This window comes from Orycteropus afer, unplaced genomic scaffold (genome assembly GCF_000298275.1).
Source record: "Orycteropus afer afer isolate SDZICR_OR568_19922 unplaced genomic scaffold, OryAfe1.0 scaffold00013, whole genome shotgun sequence".
Classification (NCBI taxonomy): Eukaryota; Metazoa; Chordata; class Mammalia; order Tubulidentata; family Orycteropodidae; genus Orycteropus; species Orycteropus afer.
In genome coordinates, this window is record NW_006921600.1 from 4,631,902 (window position 1) to 4,640,369 (window position 8,468).

An 8,468-nucleotide genomic window follows, 5' to 3' on the forward strand; every position below is an offset into this window, starting at 1 on the left:
CCACCAGCCACTCCTTGGAAGGAAGATGGGGCAATCTACTTCTGTAGTGATACTGCCTCAGAAACCCAAGGAGGGGTTGCTATGAGTCGGGTCTGACTCGAGGGCACGTAACAACAACAACAACTGTAAATGGTATTGATTTCCTTATTTCTTTTTCACCAATCTCTTTGCTGGTGTAGAGGAATCCAACTGATTTGTGGATGTTGATCTTGCATCCTGCCACAATGCTAAATCTCTCAGTTAGGTTCCAGTAGGCTTTTGACTGAGTCTCTTGGGTTTTCTAGGTATAGAATCATATCATCAGCAAATAGGGATAGTTTGATTTCTTTCTTACCAATTTGGATGCCATTTATTTCTCTTTCTTGCTTTATGGCCCTGGCTAGGACTTCCAATACAGTGTTGAATAGAAGTGGTAATAAAGGGCATCCTTGTCTGGTTCCTGTTCACAAGGTGAATGATTTCAGTCTCTCTCCATTGAGAATAATATTGACTGTTGGTTTTTCATGTTGTTTTTGTTGTTTGCCATCGAGTCGGACCCGACTCATAGCAACCTCTCCTTGGGTTTCCGAGACAATATCACTACAGAAGTAGATTGTCCAGTCTTCCTTCCAAGGAGTGCCTGGTGGGTTTGAACTGCCAGCCTTCTGATTAGCAGTCAAGTGCTACCAGAGCTCCTTTTGCATAGATGCCCTTTATTATGTTGAGGAATGTTCCATCTATTGCTATTTTGCTGAGAGTTTTGATGAGGAATGGGTGTTAGATTTTATCAAATGCCTTTTCTGCATCGATTGATCTGATCATGTGGTTCTTTTTCTCTGTTTTCTTTGTTTTTCATGTTTTATTCATGTTATTTGTATTCCCTCCCTCTTTCTCTTTGTTAAATTTGCCAGTGGTTTGTTGATTTTATTAATCTTTTCAAAAAACCGACTACTAGTCTTGCTGATTTTTTCTATTGTTTATTTTCTGTTTCATTGATTTCTGGTCAAATCTTTATTATTTCCTTTGTTCTCTGACTAGACTTTTCTTGATGTTCCTTTTTTAATTGTTGGAGATGTTGTTTTAAAGTGTTGATTTGGGCTCTTTCTTCTTTTTTGATATGTGCATTTATCCCTATATATTGGTCTCTGATCACTGCCTTTGCTGTGTCTCAAATATTTTGGTATGTTGTGTTTTCATTCTAATTTGATTGAAACAATTTTAATTTCATTTTTTATTTCTTCTCTTACCCAGTTGTTCTTAAGGAAGGTATTGTTCCGTTTCCATGTTTTGTTTTGTTTTTTTTCCTTTTTTCTGCTGATCTTCCTATTGTTGATCTCTAATTTGATAGCATCGTGATCTGAGAAGAGGCTTTGCAGTATTTCAGTGTTTTTAAATTTGTTAAGGCTTGCTTCATGGCCTAACACATGGTCTATCATGGAGAATGTTCCATGTGCACTGGAAGAGATAGTATATTGTGCTGTTGTTGGGTAAAATGCTTTGTAGATGTCTATAAGGTCAATTTGGTGAATTGCATTGTTTAGCTCTTCTGTTGTTCAGTTTCTTTCCAGTTGTTCTATCTTTCATTGAAAGTGGTGTATTAAAGTCTCCTACTATGACTGGAGTCATCTATTTGGCTTTTCAACTCTTTTAGAGTCTACATTATATATTTTGGGGCTCTTTCATTGGGGTGTATAGATATTTATTATGGTTATACTTTCTTGTTCAGTTGATCCTTTAAACATTATATAATGTCCTTCTTTGTCTTGTATGGTGATTTTTGTGTTAAAATCAATTTGATCAGAAATAAATATTACCACTCCTGATCTTTTTTTTTTTTTTGTCATTTGCTTGATATAGTTTTTTCTACCCTTTGCTTTTTAGTCTTTATCTCTTACATGTTTCTTTTGTAGACAGCATATTGATGGGTTATGTTTCCTTATCCAGTCTGCTACTCTCCATCTCTTGAGTAGTGCATTTAGTCCATTAATATTCATATGTGGTGCATTTAGTCCATTAATATTTAGTGTAATTATCAACAAGTATGAATTGGTTGCTGTCATTTTGTTATGTAATTTTAATGGTGTTTCTGGTTTCTTTGTTCTATATAATTTTCTGTGTCTAACTTATGTTTATAAATCATGTTATCATTTCCTTTCTTGCTATTTTTTTTAGTATTTGCTAAATATTTGTGCTTGTCCTCTTTTTTATTGTGATGTGAAGGTTTATCATTTTTCTTTGAGGTTACCCTGTGATTTATAATTTTTACCCTGAGTTTAGAACAGTCCATTCTATCTTGCAATTCTCGTTGACTTCCTCACCATTTAGAGGTTCTATAACTACACTAATTTCCCCTCTTTTTGGGTTGTAATTTTCCTCATTTGCCAATTGATACCTCTGGTTCCTTGTTTACAAGCTTGTAAGCTTATTTTACTTCAGATACTTCCATAGCTGTGTTAGTTTCTGGCTTACATCGTCTTGTGTATGAATGGTTGGTTGTTGTTTGCTATTTTTGGTTCTCTGTTCAAAGGACACTCTTTAGTATCTCTGTAAGTTTGGTCTGGTTTTAAAAAATTCCCCTAATTTGAGTTTATCTGGAAATCTCCTAATTTCACCATCATATTTAAGGGAGGGACAGTTTTGCCTTGTATATAATTCTTGGTTGAAAATTTGTCTCTTTCTATATACCATCCCATTGCCTTCTCACTTGCATGATTTCTACTGCAAAATCATAGCTTATTCTTATCAGTTGTTCTTTGTAAGTAACTTTTCTTCTTTCCTCTGCTCTCAGGATTCTTTTTTTGTCTCTGGTTTTGATGGGTTTGATAATATACGTCTTGGTGATTTTCTTTTGGGGTCTATCCTGTTCGGGGTTTGTTGGACTTCCTGAATGGATATATTCCATCTTTCAACATATCAGGGAAGTTCTCTTCCAACAAATCTTGGACAATTTTTTCAGTGGTTTTATTTTTGTATTCCTGTTCTGGAATTCCAATGACATGTAGATTATTCCTTTTGATGGTATCCCATGATCCTTAGGCTTTCTTCATTTTGTTTTGATCTTTTTTCTGATCGATCCCTTTCCAAAGAAGTATTCAGGTATTTGTCTTCAATCTCATAATTTTGTCTTCCATTGCATCAATTCTACTCCTTTGCCCTTTCAATGTGTTATTTATTTATGAAAATTTAGTATTAATCTTCTGGATTTCTGTCCGTAGATTTTGAATAATTTCTAATTTTTCATTTATTTTGTCATTTTGTTCTTGTATTTTTTTCTGAAATTGTTCTAGGGTTTTGTCTGTCTTTTCCTTAATTTTGTCAGTGTTTTCCTTGGCCTATCTCTCGATCTTTTGAAGATACCTAAATATAATTCTTTTGAATTCCTTATCAGTGAGTTCCAATGCTGTTTCTTTCTCAGGGATGTGTTCTGGGTCTGTAAGTAAGGGTGACACAGGCTCTTCTTGGTGGTCATTTATTTTTGGCCAGTTGGTGGAGAAGGAAGCAGTGGCTCTCACTGAGTAAGTGGAGCTGCAGGAGGTGCTTGTGTGGTTGTGTCTAATGGGCATGGTTACTGTCTCCTACTCAATTAGACAAAAACAACAATCAAAAAAACATCAAAAAAATAAAAGCAAATGGACAAAAACACACTGCATAGACATACAAGAACAATCACCAAAAAAGTGAAAAACAAAAAAAAAATCCTGCAGTATGTGGGGAGAGGGCAATAAGAGAAAAAAGGTAGAGTAGGAGAATAATGAAGAAAAAAATGGGAAAAATGCAAAAAGAAAAACAAGGAACAGGGTTAACCACGAGAAAGGAAAAAATGGGAACCAGGAACAGGGGAGAGAAAAAGCTGAAAACTAGACGCTGCAAGGGAAGAATAAAGAATTATAATAAAAAGGACTATAATAATAGTGGGAGCTCTGGTAGCATAGTGCCTAAGGCACTTGACTGCTAACCAGAAGACTGGCGGTTCAAACCCACCAGCCACTCCTTGGAAGGAAGATGAAGCAATCTACTTCCATAGTGATACTGCCTCAGAAACTCAAGGAGGGGTCGCTATGAGTCGGGTCCGACTTGACGGCACATAACAACAACAACATAATAATAATAGTAATAATAATAATAATTTAAAGACAGATAAAAACAAACAAACTGAAAAAAATGAAAGGAACAACAAAAAGGAAAATCTGGGCAGGTCAAGACAGGGCACCCAGGCTCCATCAGAGCACACAGACTGGCATGAAATTCCTGCTGGCCCAGAAGGTACGTGGAAGTGAGGGGTGGCCACACCTCTGTTCACTGAGTGGGTGTGGGTTATGAGATTAACAAGGGCAATATCGTACCTTTCCAGTCCTTGGCATCTGGAATTCCTTGTGGTTCACAGCAAGTGGAGCCTATTCTTAAGTCCCTAGACTCTGAAGGAATGCTGTCACGTTAAATATCCAAAATGGTCAAACTGCTTGTAAACATTCAAAATGGCTGCACCCTCTGGACAGGCAAAAGTCCACAGCTCAGCCCACCTTCCTCTTTGCTGCTTCCCCTTTTATTCACCAGTCACCAGTGCAGTCTTCCATGCAGCCCCTGGCTAGCAGGGCTGATTTTTAATTTAATTCCTAGGTCCTAACACCACTTGGCAATATCAAAGCCATCTGTGCCATCAGGATCGCTGCCAGACTGCAGCTCCATATGTCTCCTTCTTTTGGTGTTTTCATGCAAATTCGTCTACAAGTTGGAGTTTAATCTACTTCTATATCTTCCCTTCAAAGCTCAGGAATCCAGGATCACCTTCTCTATCTGTGTTAATTGGTTCCCCTTTTCTTCGTTGAAGAAGGTAAGATGGCCTGTTCTGCCATCTTACTGGAATGCCTCTGTTCTTTTTATTTTTAAATAGTGTTGCTTGGATGAATGAGTGAACATATAAATAATCCTTCTCTTTAATTGTCCATGTTTCTTCATTCATTGCCTTTTGAAATATGATAAATTTCCATTGGAATAAATAGAATTGCCATTTTAGGTAACTTTAATAAAAAACCATTGAAAAATTATTATGTTTGGACCAATATAAATTGAATGCCTACTATGTGCTAGCCTCTCTGTTTAGGCAGTTCCAGTGCAGTTGTGAAGGAGCCAGACCTTCATAAAGCCTGCATTTTGATCTTTCATATCTTAAGACTTAGACTTCTCACAGATTAGCTCTCAACATCAACTCTCCTTGCTATTCTGAGTTACTTCAATATATATGGCCATTCTTTGGAAATTGCTATAAGTCAGAGTTTACACAGCTACAATTTTAAACTTTAAAATACAACTTTATATTGTTATAGGCTTCTTATTACCTCCTTTCTCTCTCTTTGAGCTCAAGATACTCAAACCATTGGATATTAGCCTACTTTCTATTTAACTTATTTACTCACTACTTATCAGCTTGGTAATAATACAGCTCTTAAGTCATATTTCTACCAGTGCCTTCAACTTGTGTCTTCATCTCCACAACCCTAGATCACTGTACTCATCTACTTTTCAGTGTCAATAGCCAGATTGCTGAGCACTATAGGATAATTAATACAGGCATGATGATTAATGACACTCTGAGTTTTGGGGCTTCAATTTTTTCATTTAAACACATTTACTCCTTATGGGATTTATGACAGAGTATATGTAGACAGTGAAAAGAAGAGGTGTTGAATCTCAGGTTCTGGCAAACTACACAACTGTAAAAGCTGCAGATTCTTTCTCACTGTCATAATAAAAACAAACACATATCCCCAGTTTCTAAACTTTCTACCTCCTGACTTAACCATATCTGAGTCAAGCTGGGCTTCATTATATCCTGACTCAGAGGAGGAAATAATACAATTGCCATGTTTACAATCAAAGTTAATCATTGTACCTTTATTTTAAATTTGATTCCTTCTTCTGGAAGACCTTATTCTACAAACCATTCTCTTTTTGTGGTTCAATTGTTTCTTCCCCCTTGACTCTTCCCTTCAGTGTACAAAATATGTGAGATTTTTTCATCTTATTTACTTATTTTACATAGAAAACCTCTCTGGTATATATTCCTTCCTTTCACTGTCAAATATATTGAAGGTGATTGCTATTATTACTTCTTTTTCTTATCTCACTTCAGCCCCCAAACCTGTCCATTTGGCTGCTGCTCCTACCACTCCACTCCTCATCTAGTAGATAGTTTTCAGTACTGATCTTATTTGATCTTCCTTTTCCATTCTGTCTGTCTTTTTTTTCCTTAAAATATTCTTCTCTACAACTTTCTAAATTACTAGTTTTTCTTGATTTTCATTATGCCAGCTAGTGTCTTCATTTTGTTTTTCAAGTTAAATAATTACTTCTACTCTATCTTCACCTTGAAAAAATATTGGTCTTTCAGTTGTTTTTTCACCCTTTTTTTACACTAATTCTATGATCTTTCTTATCTTGTCATCAACTTTCTTCATTTCACTGATATATCCCAAGTACATATATTTTTAGGTGAAACTGCCTTATAAACAGTTACTCCTAGATGATTTGCAGGCATTTTAAGCTAAATGTGTCTAAATTTACACTCATGACCTCAGGAAATTTCATGTGTGTGTGTGTGTGTGCGTATATAAATAAAACATGTATATGTAAAAATTATGGGTGTCCTCTATGTCTTTTCTACTCATCCCAAACATTCAAATTTTCACTGGCTTTACTGATGAGTTACTTTTTAAAATATATCTTATAATGAGTTTTCCCATTCATCTTCATTGCTATCTTTACTTTTGGCTTTCATCATTTTTTCACAATTGTTCTTATTTGCTAATAGGTTTATTCCCTCAATTCCAATGCAACTTTTAGTTCCAGCTTGTACTTCTGAGTGTAACTTAACTTTTGGACTAAGATAACTGTGAAAAGAATATAGGCTTTATTATCAGCCAGACATAGGTTTAAAATTTAGTTTTACTATTACCTACATGCTCTCTGGAAATATATTTAAATATTTAGAACCTTAGTTTCTTCACACATAAAAGAGAAAGAATACCTGTTTATAGGATTGCTGTGAAGGTAAGAGATGATTTATGAAAAGTATTTGATTTGGGGTACGAAATATAGCAAATGTTCCCTATATACTACTTACCACTGTCATTATAATGAAAGTTGATTATTCTACTTCCCTATTTCAAATTTATTGTTTACAAGAGAAAAATAGAGGACTTCTGATAAAATGGAGGAATAGGCAGACAAGCGACATAGACCCTCTTCAACAAAGAAAAGAAAAACCAATTGACAGAGATACAGAAGATAATCCTGGAACCTTGAGCTTTGAAAGGAACTATATAGAGGTGGATTAGGCACCAACTAGTGAAAAAACCTGAACAAAAACAGTGAGTACAGAGACAGTTGGAGCTGTGGACTGTCAGCTACTCTGACAACACCAACAGCCTGAATATTTCCAAGTGGTGTTAGGACCTGAGAATTGACCTAAAGATCAGTCCTGGTCACTAAGGCCTGCAGGGACACCTACTCTGGTGGCCTATGACTAGGAAGGAAAACAGCAAGGAGGGAGACAACCTGAACTGTGGACTTTCTGCTGTCTGGAGGGCGCAGCCATTTTGATTGTTTACACATGCAGCCATTTTGAATATGTAAAGTGACCGAGGGTGCAGCCATTTTGAATGTTTATAAGTGACAACCATTTTGGATTTTAAAGCATTCTCATTCACATTCCAGGTACCTAAGAATAGGCTCTGTTTTCCAGGGTTGGCAAGGACATACAAGAGGCTGACGAAGGAAAGGGGACAGGTGGTGAGTGTATAAGTGCTGTCAACTAGTGAATAGAGGAGTACAGCACAGTACCCTGCCTGTGTAGATAACATACAAGCAAAACAAAGAAAACAAAAATTGTGGGAAGGTCACTCCAACATATAATCACCAATTAAATATAAACACAAAAACATTGCAATGCCTCAGAGACAACAGAGCATCACAGTCCACACAAAGAAGCAAGATAAAACAGGAGAAAAAAAGGACCAGGATACAGACCCAAAACACATCCCTGAGGAAGACACAGCATTGGAACTCCCTGATAAAGAATTTAAAGGAGTTATATTTAGGTATTTTCAAAGGATTGAGAGACCAAGGAAAACACAGACAAAACCCTAGAAGAATTTTGGAAGAAAATGCAAGAACAAAATGACAAAATAAATGAAAAATTAGAAATGATTCTAAATCTACAGATAGAAATCCAGAAGATTAATACAAAATTGTCAAAAATAGATAACACATTGAAAGGGCAAAAGAGTAGAATTGATGCAATTGAAGACAGAATTAATGAAATTGAAGACTAATACCTAATACTTCTTGGGAAAGGGATTAATCAGAAAAAAAGATCAAAACAAAATGAAGAAAGCCTAAGGTTCATGTGGGATACCATCAAAAGGAATAACCTACATGTCCTTGGAATTCCAGAGCAGGAAGAGAAAAGTGAAACCACTGAGAAAATTGTC

The 8,468-nt window shown here is 35.9% G+C and overlaps 1 protein-coding gene across 1 annotated transcript in view; it reads left to right on the forward strand.

The window, feature by feature from the left end:
* Positions 1 to 8,468, forward strand: part of USH2A (usherin) — a 1,482,371-nt gene that overhangs the window by 671,561 nt on the left and 802,342 nt on the right. The window lies entirely within an intron of this gene.